This window comes from Antedon mediterranea, chromosome 11 (assembly GCF_964355755.1).
Source record: "Antedon mediterranea chromosome 11, ecAntMedi1.1, whole genome shotgun sequence".
Lineage (NCBI taxonomy): Eukaryota > Metazoa > Echinodermata > Crinoidea > Comatulida > Antedonidae > Antedon > Antedon mediterranea.
The window spans coordinates 10,066,661-10,083,116 of record NC_092680.1 but is presented as its reverse complement, the minus strand read 5'-3'; the positions used below and the strand labels follow the sequence as shown (position 1 = coordinate 10,083,116).

At 35.4% G+C, this 16,456-nt stretch overlaps 1 protein-coding gene across 1 annotated transcript in view; it reads right to left on the bottom strand.

Moving 5' to 3' along the window:
• LOC140062615 (nucleolar protein 6-like) overlaps positions 1-16,456 on the bottom strand; it is a 118,176-nt gene that overhangs the window by 94,741 nt on the left and 6,979 nt on the right. The gene's annotated exons all lie outside the window — the stretch shown is intronic.

Genomic DNA, 16,456 nt, shown 5'->3' with positions numbered 1-16,456 from the left:
TTTATTGAATTCCTGTATTGTTTTTTTTTGTGACAATTTGTCTTCAACTAATTATCAATGTGTTAATTGTGGCAGTAATTACGGTAGCTACAGTCTTCTAGGATCGTTAAAATCCATTACAGTGTCATTTTTAATAGTAATGTAAGAAACAAGTCAAAAAATTGCGAATGTTGCCACTGTACGATACATTTTGTGCTGATTTACCATTTCTCACTACTTGCTCTTATTGTTCAATCAATGTTAATACGCTGTACCTGAAAAAAAATTGTATTCAAATATCTGCATAAAAAGGTTAATTGTGCTAATGTTGCTTTGAACTTATTGCATTGGATGCAGAAAATATTTTCAACATACGGTACAGTAAACATCCAAAACAATATTTAGATTTATTTGGTAATTTTCTCTGCAGAATAGAATAGTTAAAATATAAAAAAATTTAACTAATTCATCATGATGGCCACCCTCTTGGCGGTGGTCTAGCCATTGGAAGTCAGTGAAGTTTATATAATATGCTGTAATATGAGCAAATCTTGAAGTACCGGATACAAGTTGAGCTGCAGTATTTAGAAGAAGTTGTAGTTTATTAAGTTCTTTATTTGGTAGACCAAACAAGATGGCATTGCAGTAGTCTAGCCGTGATGTTATTAGGGCATGGACAAGTTTAATAAGCGAGGAGTGGGTTAAGGATTTGCGAATTGATACAAAAGTGGTAGGTAACACTACAGATTTCAGATTTACTAATGTTGTTGGACATAGTCATTGCATAGTCAAATACAACTCCGATATTTCTAACCTCCAACGATGGTGTGATAGGGGTGTTGCCAATGCTGATGTTTCTAGCAATGGGCACATTTTTGGATTGTTTTGAAATAAGAAATAAGACTTCTGTTTTACCAGGGTTAAAAAACAGAGCATGTTTTTATTTAGCCAATTCTGAACATCAACAACACAAGCTTCGATAACCGACTCATTAAACTCTGCTGGATTGAAGCTGATATACAATTGTGTATCATCTGCGTACACATGATATTGGAAACATCACTCAAGGGCTAGATGTAAACTAAAAACAATACTGGACCAAGTATTGATCCTTGAGGAACACTGCATTTCAGGTCGATAGAGGTGGATTTTACATTACCAAAATTAAAATAATTTCATAGTTATGCAATTTTATTTATTATACAGTAGGCCTATGCTGTAGTTCAAAGGTCAATAACCATATTATCGGCCATTCTTTTACAAAATGTGCCATTAGACTGGATAGAAACACACATGTTTTAAACAATTTAAAAAGAAAAAAAAATGTCATAAGACCAACATTTACAGAGTTATATTATTATATTTGACTAATAGTTGAAAGGTCAATAGTTGTAGAATCGGCCATTTTTTTGTAAAAACATTTCATTATAATAAATATGAATGTATAGTTTCTGAACAATTTGAGCCCAATTTCGTGTCTCTCCGATTATTGGTTATACTGAGATACGATAAATCAAGGTTAAAGGTCAAAATGTCAGAAATAAAACATGCATCCATTTTTTGACAAAATGTGCCGAATTTCGCTTGGGATCCACCATATTCGTAATCAGCAAGGTCGAAATATCCTAAATCAAGTAGATCCCAGCTTCTACCCAAAAATGCTTCTTGATTCGTTTTCTAGGCCGTTTTTTGAGAAATGAAACCGGTCTATAAGAATGGAATGATCAATAAAAGCTGCCGACAGACTCTGTACACCGACAAAACACAATTACCTTTATCCAGAGCTTAAATAATATCTCTATGCACCTTGGTACTGGTACTGGTTCAAATAACCGTCTCACAGAGACATCTGGTAGCCATTGACTTGAAGTTGGCATTTGGATGTGTTACTTTTAAATGTAGGCCTACAGTATGAGAGTGACTACTACCAAATTACACAGTCACAAAACAACTTATAAAACAGTTCATATATACAGTTAAAACATTGCTGGGAATTATAAATTTCTGTTGAAGCAGGCTCTAATGAAGTTGCATCTAGTAAGTTGACTTTGTTGTACAACTCTATCAAGTACTGATGGTATCTTCCGACCTCTTCGTTTACTTTGTGTTGTGTGAAAAGTAAGAATTTTTGTAGGATCTTCATTTTCTTTTCTAATTACATGTCCGATCCAGTTGAATTGTTGCTTGTAGACATATTCTTCTAGCGGTTGACAGCCAGTAATTTTGTAGAGATCGTCATTATCAATTACGTAACGCCAGTCTATATAGTTTTCATCCGTTTCTTCATCTGAGGATATGTCTACATGGTTTGGTGGGCAGACTCTTTGAAAGCCATTCACTAGCATTCTTCTTAGGAAGGTTTTGTATGTTGTGCTAAGTTTGGACATTTCACTTCCTGTTGCCCTCCAAGCATAGCAACCATAGGTGAGTCTACTCCTAACTAGACCATTAAGAAACATCATTCTTGTTTGTAGGTGGATCGTTCTGTTGGTAAGCAATGCCCTATTCTCTGCAAATGCTCCTTTGGCTGAATTGATTCTGTATTTTACTTCTTGATCTCCAATATGAACATCATTGTAGGTAGCCCATACACCAAGGTATCTAAAGTGTGTTACGTTGTTAATGTGTACGCCGCCAATTTGTATGATGCATCTTGGGTATTCTTCAACTTCCTCTTTCCAGTTCCATATAATGGTTTCTGTTTTGGGGGCACTAATTCTTAGACCAAATTCCAGACAAACTTTATTCAAGATGTTCACAATGGTTTGCAGTTCTTCTTGTGACCAGGAGCTTACAGCAAAGTCGTCAGCATAGCCACTTTCAAAGTCGTCATAGATGCCCCTTGATGGTGCTTTACATCTTTGAGCACGATTTGTAGCTTCAATAGGAATTAGGTATTGTATCATTAGGCCATCCAAACTAGCATCTTTACAGCGTTGTTTGAACACTCTAATAACGTAATCAAAATATTGGTTAAACATGCTGGTACTCTCAATACCACCCTGGCGCACCCCAGAAGATGTTTCGAACTTATCATCACTCGGATCGTCGTCAGCAAGGTATGCTTTCGTTGAGCTGTACAGTGATTGTATAATGTCAATCATAGTAGTAGACTGGTTTAAGTGAAACCTATTACGAACGCTTAGGAAAAGAAGATTACGATTCACATGGTCGAATGCTGCTGTTAAATCAATGAAGCATGTATAGAGTTTGCGATTTGAGCGATACGCAATTTCCTGGATCTGCTTGATTACATATATAGCATCATTGCACCCTCTGTTGGACCTGAATCCAAACTGTGTGCGTAGAAGTTGACTTTCATAAAAGATGGAAAAACGTGAAAGAATGATAACCATAAGTATCTTTGAAAATGTAGACCCAATCGATATTCCTCTATACATTGATGGATCAAGTGGACTGCCTTTTTTTTTCCAAATGGTTGTTAATTTGGACAGTCCCCAATCACTTGGTACTTCTTTCGTTCTCCAAATTTCCTCAAACAGTCTATGTACATGGTCGACGAATACTGGGTTCTCTGTGGCGACTTGCAATATTTCAGAAGCGACATCTAGGGTAGCTTTGCGACCTTTTAGATGTCCGATTGCATCAATAATTTCTTTCTTGGACGGAGGTTCATTGTCTATCTCAAATTCTGGTTGTCTCAGGTTGATAATATATTCTGGGGGTGTGCTAATTTCATCTGGGATTTTAAGGCTAGATTGGTCTGGATTAAAGTGATCTTTAAAGTGTTCACGTAATCCAGGACATTTTATAGGCTTTGGTGCTTTTCTTATAACATCACCGTGCTCCTTAGCTTTTCTCCATAAATCAAATATTTTTCTATTTTGGTGGGCTTCATTTAACTTGCTTGCTTCTTCATTCATTCCGTAGTTCCTTCACCCTTAGGCCAAAAAAAAAAATAGTTTGTTTGCTGTCATCCGCCGCCCCTAATTTCACCAAAAATTTGGGGCGGAAATAAGAAAAAGTTTTTTTTTTACGTTGAGGGCGCTTTAAAAAAAACAGTTTTTTTAATGATTTTTTTTGGCCGAAAAGGTGTAAAAATCGAGTGTGCGAGGATGAAACAATAAAAATAATAACGTAGCGTATATTTCGGTGTATAATCGCACTTTTGACACGCAAATTTAACCTCTAAATTAAGGGTGCGTCTTATACACCGAACATAAATGCCTCAACACACAGATCGCCACCTCGTTGGCTAGGCCGGGCTTTTTAAGGTAAGGCCTAGGCCTATTAGTATTACTAAAGTCTAAAGAGTAGGCCTAGCCTAGCTACAGTGTACTAGCGTAACAGCAACCTGCTAGTTTTCAAGGCATTTTAGCGTGATTTTGTACTAATATGATGAAAAGATTTGTTCATTATGGAGCTGTTTTAGGCGCTCCGATAAAATTTCATTTGAAAACGACGTTTACGATTGGAATAGTATTATAGTTATACGCACGACCGTCGTACCCCCAGCGCGAGCGAGCCCTTCTTGGCAACCACATTGTGTACACAGTTAAGTATTCGACTGGTATATTCTCCAGTTGATTATAGCATAGACCTAGGGTACACACTTCTAGGATACATAGATACTAATCGAATACGATTGTCCGTGAAAACGTGCGCCTCTCGATAAAAGGATCGAGCGAGGCTAGCCCACACACACGTGCGGTCATGCACTCGATGTTGCGGGTGCGAAACTCATTCATAACAAGTTAGAAAGAACTGACGGAATGGGGGACTTCCCTTCTTGTTGAGGCTATGCGCGGCCGTCTTTAACATCGACGATATACAAAATACCGATATTTTACTCTCAGTTAGGGGTCGGGTGCGTCTTATTATACACAGGTGCGACTTATACACCGAAATATACGGTACACTCTAAAATTAAAATATTTAATTAGGCCTGCTAACAACGACCTACTGTGTAGTAGTAGGCCTAGCCTAGTTTAGACACGGGGCCTAAGGCGCCCAAAACAGAATTAAAGTGTGAAACAAATTATGAATAGATGTTTGAGCTCGTTGTTTTATTCAGTGTGTTTTGTTACTCTCAAATTCGCGAGCAATTAACAGAGAAATTAACATTAAAAAAAAAAAAAAAAAAAAAAAAAACTTTTTTTCCACCCGCCCCCCCTACCAAAAAAAAAAACTTGACAGCAAATAAACAATTTTTTTTTTTAGGCCTTATCTTAATTGCTTTCTGCATAGCCTTGATCTCCTCTTCTTTGTAGGTAACTGTGCTTTTGTTAATATTCTTTCTTTCTTTTATAAGCTGTTGTAGTCTTTCATCACCATCCCAGGGATGAGCATTTTGGTTTCTTGTTTTCTTCGGGACTTCTTCAACTGCCTTATTTAGCACTGTCATAAGTGTTGTATAGCGCTCAGTTGATGTAGTGGTTGTTGTCTTTTCAGGAGAAGTAATTTTATTAATTTCTTCTTCTATCTTTGTTTTAACATTATTTCTTACTTCTCGATCTTTAAGTTTACTCATGTTGGCTCTCTTGCTCTGTTTTTTCTTTTTATGCTTCTTCCACCTGGCTGCTTTGTTGGCTGGTGTTGTCATATTACTCACAAGGATTCTATAATCCGACGAAAGATAATAGTTGTTATAGACTCTTGTGTCAGTAACATACTTCCTCAACCAGTGATCACATATGTTGTAATCTAGTATTTTCTTTGTAACACCATCGTTGCTATGCCAAGTGATCCGACGAACGTTTGGATGGTCAAACCAGGTGTTCAGTATGCATAGCTTGAAGTCAGAGCAGTAGTTGATGAGTCTTGTGCCATTGTCGTTACTAATGTCATCTGTGTCTTGAAATCTATGTAGGTTTCCATCAAAGAGTGATTTTCTGGTTGTTATTGTTGATGTTGCATTAAAGTCTCCCATCAGTAAGAATTTTGTGTTGTTCTCGACTCTTGTTACTTTGGAGAGTTTTGCATAGAAAATATCCTTTGATGATTCTGAACCGGATTCCGTAGGAGAGTACGCAGACACAATTCTTAATTTACAATTTTTTATTGTGACGTCTATTGCCATTAGACGTTCATAAACATAATAAACATTAGACACTTTGATATGGGGTGACTGTTTGATGGCAATAGCAACCCCATACATCTTTTTGATTTTCAGTCCAGTCCAGTATACATTGTAGCCCTCATGTGAGATTGCACCGGTACCAATCCGTCTCACTTCCTGCATACACACGATGTCAAGGTTTGCTGCTTTAATTTGAATGAGGGTTTCATGTAGTAAGAAGTCATCTGAGCAGGTATTAACCTTGAGAATGGCTGACTCTGTGCTGTGGTGCTTTCTATATGCTGATTAAAGAAGGTCGAACAGATTATTGTCGTCAAGAAAATGTATACGAGATCTAAAGCAAAGCATTTCTCAAGGATCTTAGAAAGCGACATATATAGGTCGAAAATTTGCCATGAAACTATGATCCAATGAAGGCTTCTTTAAAATAGGTGTAACTAGACACAACTTCAAATCATCAGGAAAGGTACCAGTTGATAGAGATAAATTAATAATAATTCTAAATACTGGAGTCAATATGCTTTGAAATTGTAAAAGAAAATTTGTTTGAAATAGATCAAGAGCTGACGTCTTTCATGTTTATATTAGCTTGTGAATTACATCATCAGTTACTACGGTGAAGTTGCAAAGTGTGGGCGAGTTTGATGAATGTTCCAAAACCAGCTGCTGAGGAATTTGATGTGGGCATGGTATTGGTAGATCACCAAATGAGATTAACAACCATGTCACGAAAGAAGGTTTCATTTATTATTAATGCTTTTTATCATAAATTTAATTAAATACTTACCACAAACATAAATAAACTCACAATATTTTTCACATACAGTAAAAAGGAACCAATATATAATTGGTATTAAATAAACATTGGTGATTTCACATGTTTCTCACACACTATTCACAAATTTCGCATACTCAATGTTCAATATTTTTATTTCTACGGAGCGCCAAAAGAGCAACAGTAATAGAGGGTGGAATGCGCCTACTATTAAAGCATTATTGGTGAAATGCACCTTTAATTTAAATAAATTTTGTCAATAAAAATGCTGTAACCTGTTACTGCTGATACTTTTATTTCTGTTTAGAATATTAATCGATCTTAAATCAGCATCACCTACCCCTTGGCCTAGTCATAAGGGCGACCTGAGGGGGATGTATGAATTTGTCGAAATTTAACAAAACCATGTAAAGAGACTCGCGCATTATGAGTGAGAGTTGGCAGGTGTAAAAACAGAAAATTCAATATTAAATTATTACACACTTGGTCGTTAAATTGATACTGTAGGCCCTAGTATTTATTTATATTAATATACAGTAACCCTAGGCCTAGAATGTTAATCTTGAAACTTGCATCGCCGAAATCAAATCATGGTGTACACATAACATGCTTGTACTGAACGATGCCAAGACTGAATTGATTCATTTCACTTCTCGCTATAGACCTTCAGACTGGATACCCTCTGTTAAAATCTGTATTAACTCTTTGATTAACCCATCACCTACCTAGTCCAGGAGTACCGTATATTTCGGTGTATAAGTCGCACTTTTGACACGCAAATTTGACCTCTAAATTAAGGGTGCGTCTTATACACCGAACATTATGCCTCACACCACACAGATTGTAGCCTACATATCGTCACCTTGTTGGCTAGGCCTACTGTAGGCCTAGCCTATAGGCTAGCTACAGTGTACTAACGTAACGGCAACCTGCTTCTGCCTAGTTTTCAAGGCATTTTAGCGTGATGTTATACTAAATATGATGAAAAGATTTGTTCATTATGGAGCTGTTTTAGGCGCTCCGATAAAATTTCATTTATAAACGTTTACGATTGGAATAGGCCTAGGCCTAGTATTTATTTATAGTTATACGCACGATCGCCGACCGCCGTACCCCCCAGCGCAAGCCCTTCTTGGCGGCCACATGGTCTATGGTATTCGACTAGTATATTCTCCAGTTGATTATAGCATGGACCTAGCGTATACACTTCTCGGATACATAGAGACTAATGGAATACGATTGTCCATGAAAACGTGCGCCCTCTCGAAATGATCGAGCGAGGCTCTAGCCCACACACGGTCATGCACTCGATGTTGCGGCGAAACTCATGGATAACAAGTTAGAAAGAACTTGTTGAGGCTGGGCGCGGCCGAGCCTAGGTAAGAAAAACCCTAAATAAAGGACTCCGTTGTAGATATAACAATATATTATTACAATAATATTTATTACAATTTAAAAAAAACATTGTTTTGATGAAATATAAAGTGCGTCTTATACATCGACGATATAAAAAAAAACGATATTTTACTCTCAGTTAGGGGGTGCATCTTATACACAGGTGCGACTTATACACCGAAATATACGGTATTAGACTTTGAGGTAGAAATAATGCTAAAGCTGAATTTTTCAGGATAGGTCCCTAACGTTGTCTGAAACAACATACTAAAAGTCCCCGGGTTTCCCCGTTGTGCTTCAACCCGATTGGGCCATTTTTCAAAAAGGCGGCCAACTTAACATTATTTACCATGTTGACAACCAGTAGGTGTAAGTAAACAATTTTGTGTGTCAAAATACTCAGAAGACCCATATTTATATTCACTGTAATGGAAAAGTTTAACAAAAAATTGCCGGAAATGCCTGTTTTGACCTTTGACCATAAATTTGGATTATCTCACTATCTCATCAACGACTGGCCGTAGAGACTTCAAAGTTGTCCCAAATTATTCAGAATGCCCAACTTTCTATTCACTTTAATGAAAGAAAAATACCAAATTCCTTTAGAAACCTTCTATTTTGACCTTTGAACTATTGACCTAAACATATTTAAATTTTATAGACATCTTGGTGATCGATAGGAATATACAAGCAAAATTGGTGACAAAACAATCAGAAGACCCACATTTATATTCGCTGTAATGGAAAAGTTAAAGTAAAGATGACTAGAAATGCAAGTTTTGAACTTTGACCCTAAATTTGGATTATCTCAATACGTCATCAACTACTGTACTGTCCCCAACTTTCTATTCACTGTAGTGAAAGAAATAAAAATACCAAAAGCCTTTAGAAACTACCTATTTCGACCTTTGAACTATTGATCTGGTCATATTTTATACTAAAATTGTATAGAAATCTTGGTGATCAATAGGAATACATAAGGGAATTTGGTGTCAAAATACTTCAAAACGCCTATGTTTCTGTTTACTCTTATAGAAATGATGTACTAAATGCGATTGAAAGTGTTTTGAACTTTGACCTTACATTTAATGAGAATTAGTCTATTTCATGCCTAGCTTACCTGGATAAACCGACAATAGCCCGTGCTCTCCAGAGGGAGGGCTTAGATACGAAAAGTTAAATTTAAGTTGACATTTAAGATGGACAGAATCTAACAATGCATCAGTATGGCCATTGCCATGAGAGGTAAAATTCATTCCAAATTGGAATATTAAGCTATATTCATATGATACATTTTAATGTCTGTTTGGGCTTTAGCCTGTTTTCACTTCTTTTATTCAAATAGTAACCAAACAAATTTTATTATTTATTTATTCTTTAAATATTAAGGTTAGAAATTAGTCCTCCAAAAAATGCCATGCCTTCTCTATTGGCTAATGTCCATGTTTAAACTTTGCAGTTACTGTACACCAATTCTGAAATGTTTCCTATTTGGCAGTGCCATTTAATATACAGTATAGCAGAGACCACTACTGGTTGATTTGACATACTTATTGGTAAAATTGTTTTTTTTTAAATTGAGCTGCACTATTACATTTCCTTGTGTATATAGGTGTGGAGTAAAATATTCCTCTTATAAATAAAATTTTTTTAATTGTCTAAAACTGCATACTGTACATAGTCACCCACCCAACCATTTATCAAGGTCTAAGTCTAAGTCTCATTTTAGGCTCTAGTCATACCTCCGATTCTTATCTGATATGATGCAATTTAATTTTAAAATAATTATTGCATTTATTATATTATTTATTTATGTGAACGTTTTTCTCTGGTTATTTTCTAATCAAAATTCTCTAAAAATCGAAAATACTTTAGGACTAAATGATGGTTAATAAAATAAGGGCATGAAAATTAAATCTGTTGAAGACCATAAAAACTTTTTTACAGTGACATTTCCTTTATATACAGTACATCTTGATAGATTTGTAAGAGTTTCATATTGTATTTTATTATTTAGGTGATATGTCAAAGGACATATTGTGACCCTTCGATACCTGAAATTATGGCCTCATATCTATATTGATGTGTCCATCATGCTATTTGGGACTTAAATTATCAAATTATAATGTAGTGATTAAAGTCAAAGGTAAAAAAACATGGGTGTTTTGGAATAATTCGCTTATATACTCCTATCGATTACCAAGATTTCTATATAATTATGATATAAAATACTGTATTGGCCATTTCAATAGTGCAAATGTCAAAATAGGTGGTTTCTAAGGGCTTTTAGTATTTTTCACTGAATAGAAAGTTGGGCACTCTGCTTAATGAGGACAATTTGGAAGTCTCTACAGCCAGCAGTTGATGCGGTATTGAGATAACTCAAATTTAGGGTTAAAGTTCAAAACATACATTTCTAGTCATCTTTACTTTAACTTTTGCATTACAGCGAATATACATTTTGGTCTTCTGAGTATTTTGAAACCAATTTCGTATCCTATCGATCACCAAGATGTCTATAAAAATAAATATGCCTAAATCAATAGTTCAAAGATCAAAATAGAAGGTTTCTAAAGGTTTTTGGTATTTTTCTTTCATTAAAATGAATAGAAAGTTGGGCATCTATATATAAATTTACGTAAGGGCAAAATTCGGTAAATCGCGCCTTACTTCTAGAATTTTCACTCGATGGTATGTAAAGTTGGTTCGTACTTTCGGTACTGATTTTAACCGCCTGATGTAACCCTGTTTACTAATTAAATTGAGTTAGATAATTAGTTATTGACGATTAAAACGAATTTAGGTTCAAAGATTTGCCCCAAATAGGGGTGTTTTCCGATCGTGGTATACACTGTCTAATGGATGTCCATCTTGAAAAATACCCGCCAAAAAAATGCGAGGAGGCTTCGCATTTTTCTATCTCCTCCTACGATAATTGTTTTTAATAGCTGAAAACCGGTTGAACAGCTAGAGTACACCATCATAATGTTGAAGACAGGCCGATTTTCTTTAAAAAATACTATTTTGATAGATTTAATATACGATTATACAAATGTATTGATTTGCGATGAATGGAACATCCCAATCTCTCAGTCTGCCAGAGTTTTAACACAAGTACTGTAGGTAAATTTATGAGCCCTTGGTTTAACACATACAGTAGGTAAATATATGGGCCCTTTGAGAATAAACTTGCAATACTTTGACAATACTGTAAATACCTATTAACTATTTTTCATTTGAATCGAACATTTCTTACTGTGAATGTTCGTACTGTTAGATGTAATATAAAAATATATACAAATAAACTTTATTACTGAGACTGTGGATAGGCTCTACTGTTAGATATACAAATAAACTTTATACTGACAGTTCCTTCTCAACGTTTGTATTAATTAATAATTACCAAAAATATAAATGTTGTAGTGGTGTATCGTGACATGTACTTTAATATTTCAATCGATTATGACAGTGACAGTTTTAACAAAGTATTAAATCGCAAATGTTTTAGGCCTACTGTATTTAGAGGTATATTATTTATAGGCCTATAAAACATGAACAAAATATTTCGTTACTCAGTGGATAAAGAATATATTTAAAAATTGTTCCTCTTTGTACCTATCCGCTTTCCCATCCCTCAACCCTAATGTTACATAGCGAGGAGGCTTCGCATTTTCCTATCTCCTCCTACGATAATTGTTTTTAATAGCTGAAAACCGGTTGAACAGCTAGAGTACACCATCATAATGTTGAAGACAGGCCGATTTTCTTTTAAAAATACTATTTTGATAGATTGCTAGAGTACACCATCATAATGTTGAAGACAGGCCGATTTTCTTTAAAAAATACTATTTTGATAGATTTAATATACGATTATACAAATGTATTGATTTGCGATGAATGGAACATCCAGTTTGGTTTAACACAAGTACTGTAGGTAAATTTATGAGCCCTTGGTTTAACACATACGGTAGGTAAATATATGGGCCCTTTGAGAATAAACTTGCAATAGGTTCGGAAAATGTTAAAAAACCAATTTCTATTATTTTAATCGGTAAACAGTTTCCATTTATTATACATTGATAATGAAACATGAAATATTCCTATTTATGTCCCTCGAGGTTCATTACAATTTATATTTAGTAGTCCCACGGACTTCATCTCAGCCACTCCCCCGAGTGCTAAGGCCAAATTTATGATACCCTACTTTCTATGTAAGTTTAGTTACAGTTAGTTCTTGACGATAATACAACGAATTTAGGTTACACCCTTCGGCCGCGAAAACGTTTCTGTACAAATATGATACCGATTGGCTTTATTTCATTCAACAGCGACCATAATCTCGCCAATTACAGGATAGATAAACTATTTTATTATTGATGTGCTTATAAATTAAGACTCATGTAAACAGCTTGATTACATCATTTTACAGACTCCATAGCGAGGAGGCTTTGCATTTTCCTATCTCCTCCTACGATAATTGTTTTTAATAGCTGAAAACCGGTTGAACAGCTAGAGTACACCATCATAATGTTGAAGACAGGCCGATTTTCTTTTAAAAATACTATTTTGATAGATTGCTAGAGTACACCATCATAATGTTGAAGACAGGCCGATTTTCTTTAAAAAATACTATTTTGATAGATTTAATATACGATTATACAAATGTATTGATTTGCGATGAATGGAACATCCAGTTTGGTTTAACACAAGTACTGTAGGTAAATTTATGAGCCCTTGGTTTAACACATACGGTAGGTAAATATATGGGCCCTTTGAGAATAAACTTGCAATAGGTTCGGAAAATGTTAAAAAACCAATTTCTATTATTTTAATCGGTAAACAGTTTCCATTTATTATACATTGATAATGAAACATGAAATATTCCTATTTATGTCCCTCGAGGTTCATTACAATTTATATTTAGTAGTCCCACGGACTTCATCTCAGCCACTCCCCCGAGTGCTAAGGCCAAATTTATGATACCCTACTTTCTATGTAAGTTTAGTTACAGTTAGTTCTTGACGATAATACAACGAATTTAGGTTACACCCTTCGGCCGCGAAAACGTTTCTGTACAAATATGATACCGATTGGCTTTATTTCATTCAACAGCGACCATAATCTCGCCAATTACAGGATAGATAAACTATTTTATTATTGATGTGCTTATAAATTAAGACTCATGTAAACAGCTTGATTACATCATTTTACAGACAAACGAAACTTTTTTAAACCTACTGTTTCAATAACTGAGTATAATACTGTATACGTTTTCATAAGTAAGTGCATATACATTTTCGTGTTTTCATTGACGAGATTGTAATAGTAACTTCAGTAACTATTACAGTACTTATTTATTATACGACACAAGACAATTGTATCTGACAGGTACGTACATTATTCTAAAAAAATAAGTCTAGATAGATCCCTTAGGCGTCATAAATCACAGGCCAACAAATCAGTACTCATGACAGAAATTCGACCCAGTTTGGTTCACACAAATGTTTACAGGAAGTTCAACACCACAACCGATGATTTGCCCTAAATATTTAGGTAGACTACAGTTTAATTTTTCACTGAATAGGAGCTTCAATTTCCGATTTCCATTTCGCAGAATGTCTAGGTCTATTTATTTAGTTTGGTTCTTATAATATATAAATACAATCAACTTTATTACTGCGGTTCCATCACCACAACCACGTGCCGCCGCCCAATTCCCGTACATACATTTCCATTTCTCCCTAATTTCTTTAATCCACATAAATTAATTGTCCTTTATGGAATCCAGTATTGGTTTTGTTGTCTCTATTTCTGAATACCCCAATTAGGGGGACACTTCCGTTTTTGTTTAGTGTCCCAAAAAAGTCCCCGTCCGTGGATTCTACTTTATTCGAGAACCATCTGTGAGCACCCCTAGATGGTACGCGAGCGAAGCGAGCGTGCCATCTAGTTCTGAATAATTTGGGACAACTTTGAAGTCTCTACGGCCAGTCGTTGATGAGATATTGAGATAATCCAAATTTATGGTCAAAGGTCAAAACGGGCATTTCCAGTAATACAGCACTATTAGAATAGAAGCGATGAATCAGTGGACCAAATGGTTAGATGAAGGTTGAGTTTCGATTGTGTTTTCTTGGAATTCAAGAAAGCTTTTGATCAAATTGATTCAGAGATAACAATTTTTGCAGATGACACCAAGATTTTTAGACAAATAAACAATTTAGATGATGCCAAAAAGCTTTTGATAGTGTTCCACACAAAAGATTAATCAACAAGCTGAAAGCATGGTATAGGAGGAAACTTAGTGCAGTGGATAGAGGCGTTTCTTACTAATAATAGATCACAAGTAGTTATTGTAAATGGTGTTAGGTCAAACAGGGTAACAAGTGGAATACCTCATGGACCACTGCTACAGTATTCAACTTGTATATCAACAACATTCCTGATCAAATTGATTCAGAGATAACAATTTTTGCAGATGACACCAATATTTTTAGACAAATAAACAATTTAGATGATGCCAAAAAGTTACAAGTTACAAGATGACATTGACAAGCTGTTTAAATGGTCTATAAAATGGCAACATACTGTTTAACCTAAAAAAATGTAGTGTCATGCATTTTGGTAGGAAGAACATTAAATTTCAATACAAGATGGGCCATGCAGAAAACAAGAAACTAATACAATGGGTCACCAAAATGACATCTCGGGGTCGTAATTGACGATAACTTAACTTTTGAATCACATGTGGCTCAAGTTGCTATGAAAGCGAACCAAAAGCTGGGCATCATAAATAGTTATTTTGATTATTTATCCTGTCACTCCTTAATATCTCTGCTGTATAAATCGATTGTAAGACCATCCATGGAATATTGTAGTACTGTTTGGAATCTGATAAGTTGGAAAAGGTTCAACAGCGTGCATCAAGAATGATAACAGATTTACGTCACTGGTATGAATACAATCAACGGCTTTCCAAAATGTACCTTTCTACTCTAGAATACAGAAGATTGAGATCCGCAATGATTCAAGTATTCAAAATGTTCTAAGGTTTTACTATTAATGTAACGAGGATTTTTTTAGATTACAGTAAGCACTGAATCTAGAACCAGAGGACACTTTTTGAAAATTATTAAACCTTGTACTCATTTAAGGATCCAGCAGAAATTTTTTAACAACTCTGTATCGACACATGGAACAACTTGCATCAGGATGTAATAGAAGCTGAAAATGTTAATCAATTTAAAAACCGACTAGAAAAGTTTTGGAAACACCACCCACTCAAGTTTTCCCCATATGATAGAACATGCAATAGAATATACCAGAGAGACACACAAGCATTGCTTTAGATGTCCAAGATCAAGTAAATCAAGGTAAAAACATTTTTGAAATACATACGAGAAATTTGAGATGGGTCTGTAGTTGCCCAGTACATTTGTATCAAGGTTGGAGCTTTTCAGTAGCGGTGTAATAACAGCATACCTAAATATCAGTGATACTTTTGCTGACTCAAGAGAGGTATTAATTATTGTAGTATTACTGTACTACAATAATTAATAAAACTGTGTTAATACATGTTGGGTAGCGCCCTCTAAAGTTTTGAAGAAATTGTGCGTGCTGCTGAAAATTTCTAGCGCCCTCTGGACCACAGGCTGGCCAAATGTCTAGCGCCCTCGGACCACAGGCTGGCCAAAAAAGAATCACAGACTGGCCGTGTGTTTTACGACCCCTTTAGCAAGCTCTAATGTCTGATCACTGCAGACACTAGTCAGAAGTCAAAGGTCATCTTCATCTGTTGTGGCATCCAACACCAGACAAATCATAGTGATCTTGTCAATGAAGTATCTGTTGAAATCATCAGGCCCTATGTTTGCTGGCTGATGCAGCTTATCCTGATCTAAGAAGTTGTTCCTGATTAGAGAAAACAACTCATTTGATCCAGATACCATGTGGCGATTCAGATACCATGTGGCGATTTTGTCTTTACTAGTACAAGTGACTGATACTATAGTAGATATCACACTGTGTCAGGAAAACCTGATGGTCAACTTCTAAGCCAGATTTTTTCCATTGTTTTTCCAACTTGCGTTTCAGTTGATTTAGACTTGTGGAGTTTCTCGTTGTACCACTTGGTATTTGGACGAACAGTAATGGTATGATTTTGTATAGGGGCAAACTTGTCCAACAGCATGGTTTGAGAATCGTTGTACATTTCAGGAGAAAATGGTGATTCTAAATCCAACATGGGTTCGAGCATTTCTTGAACA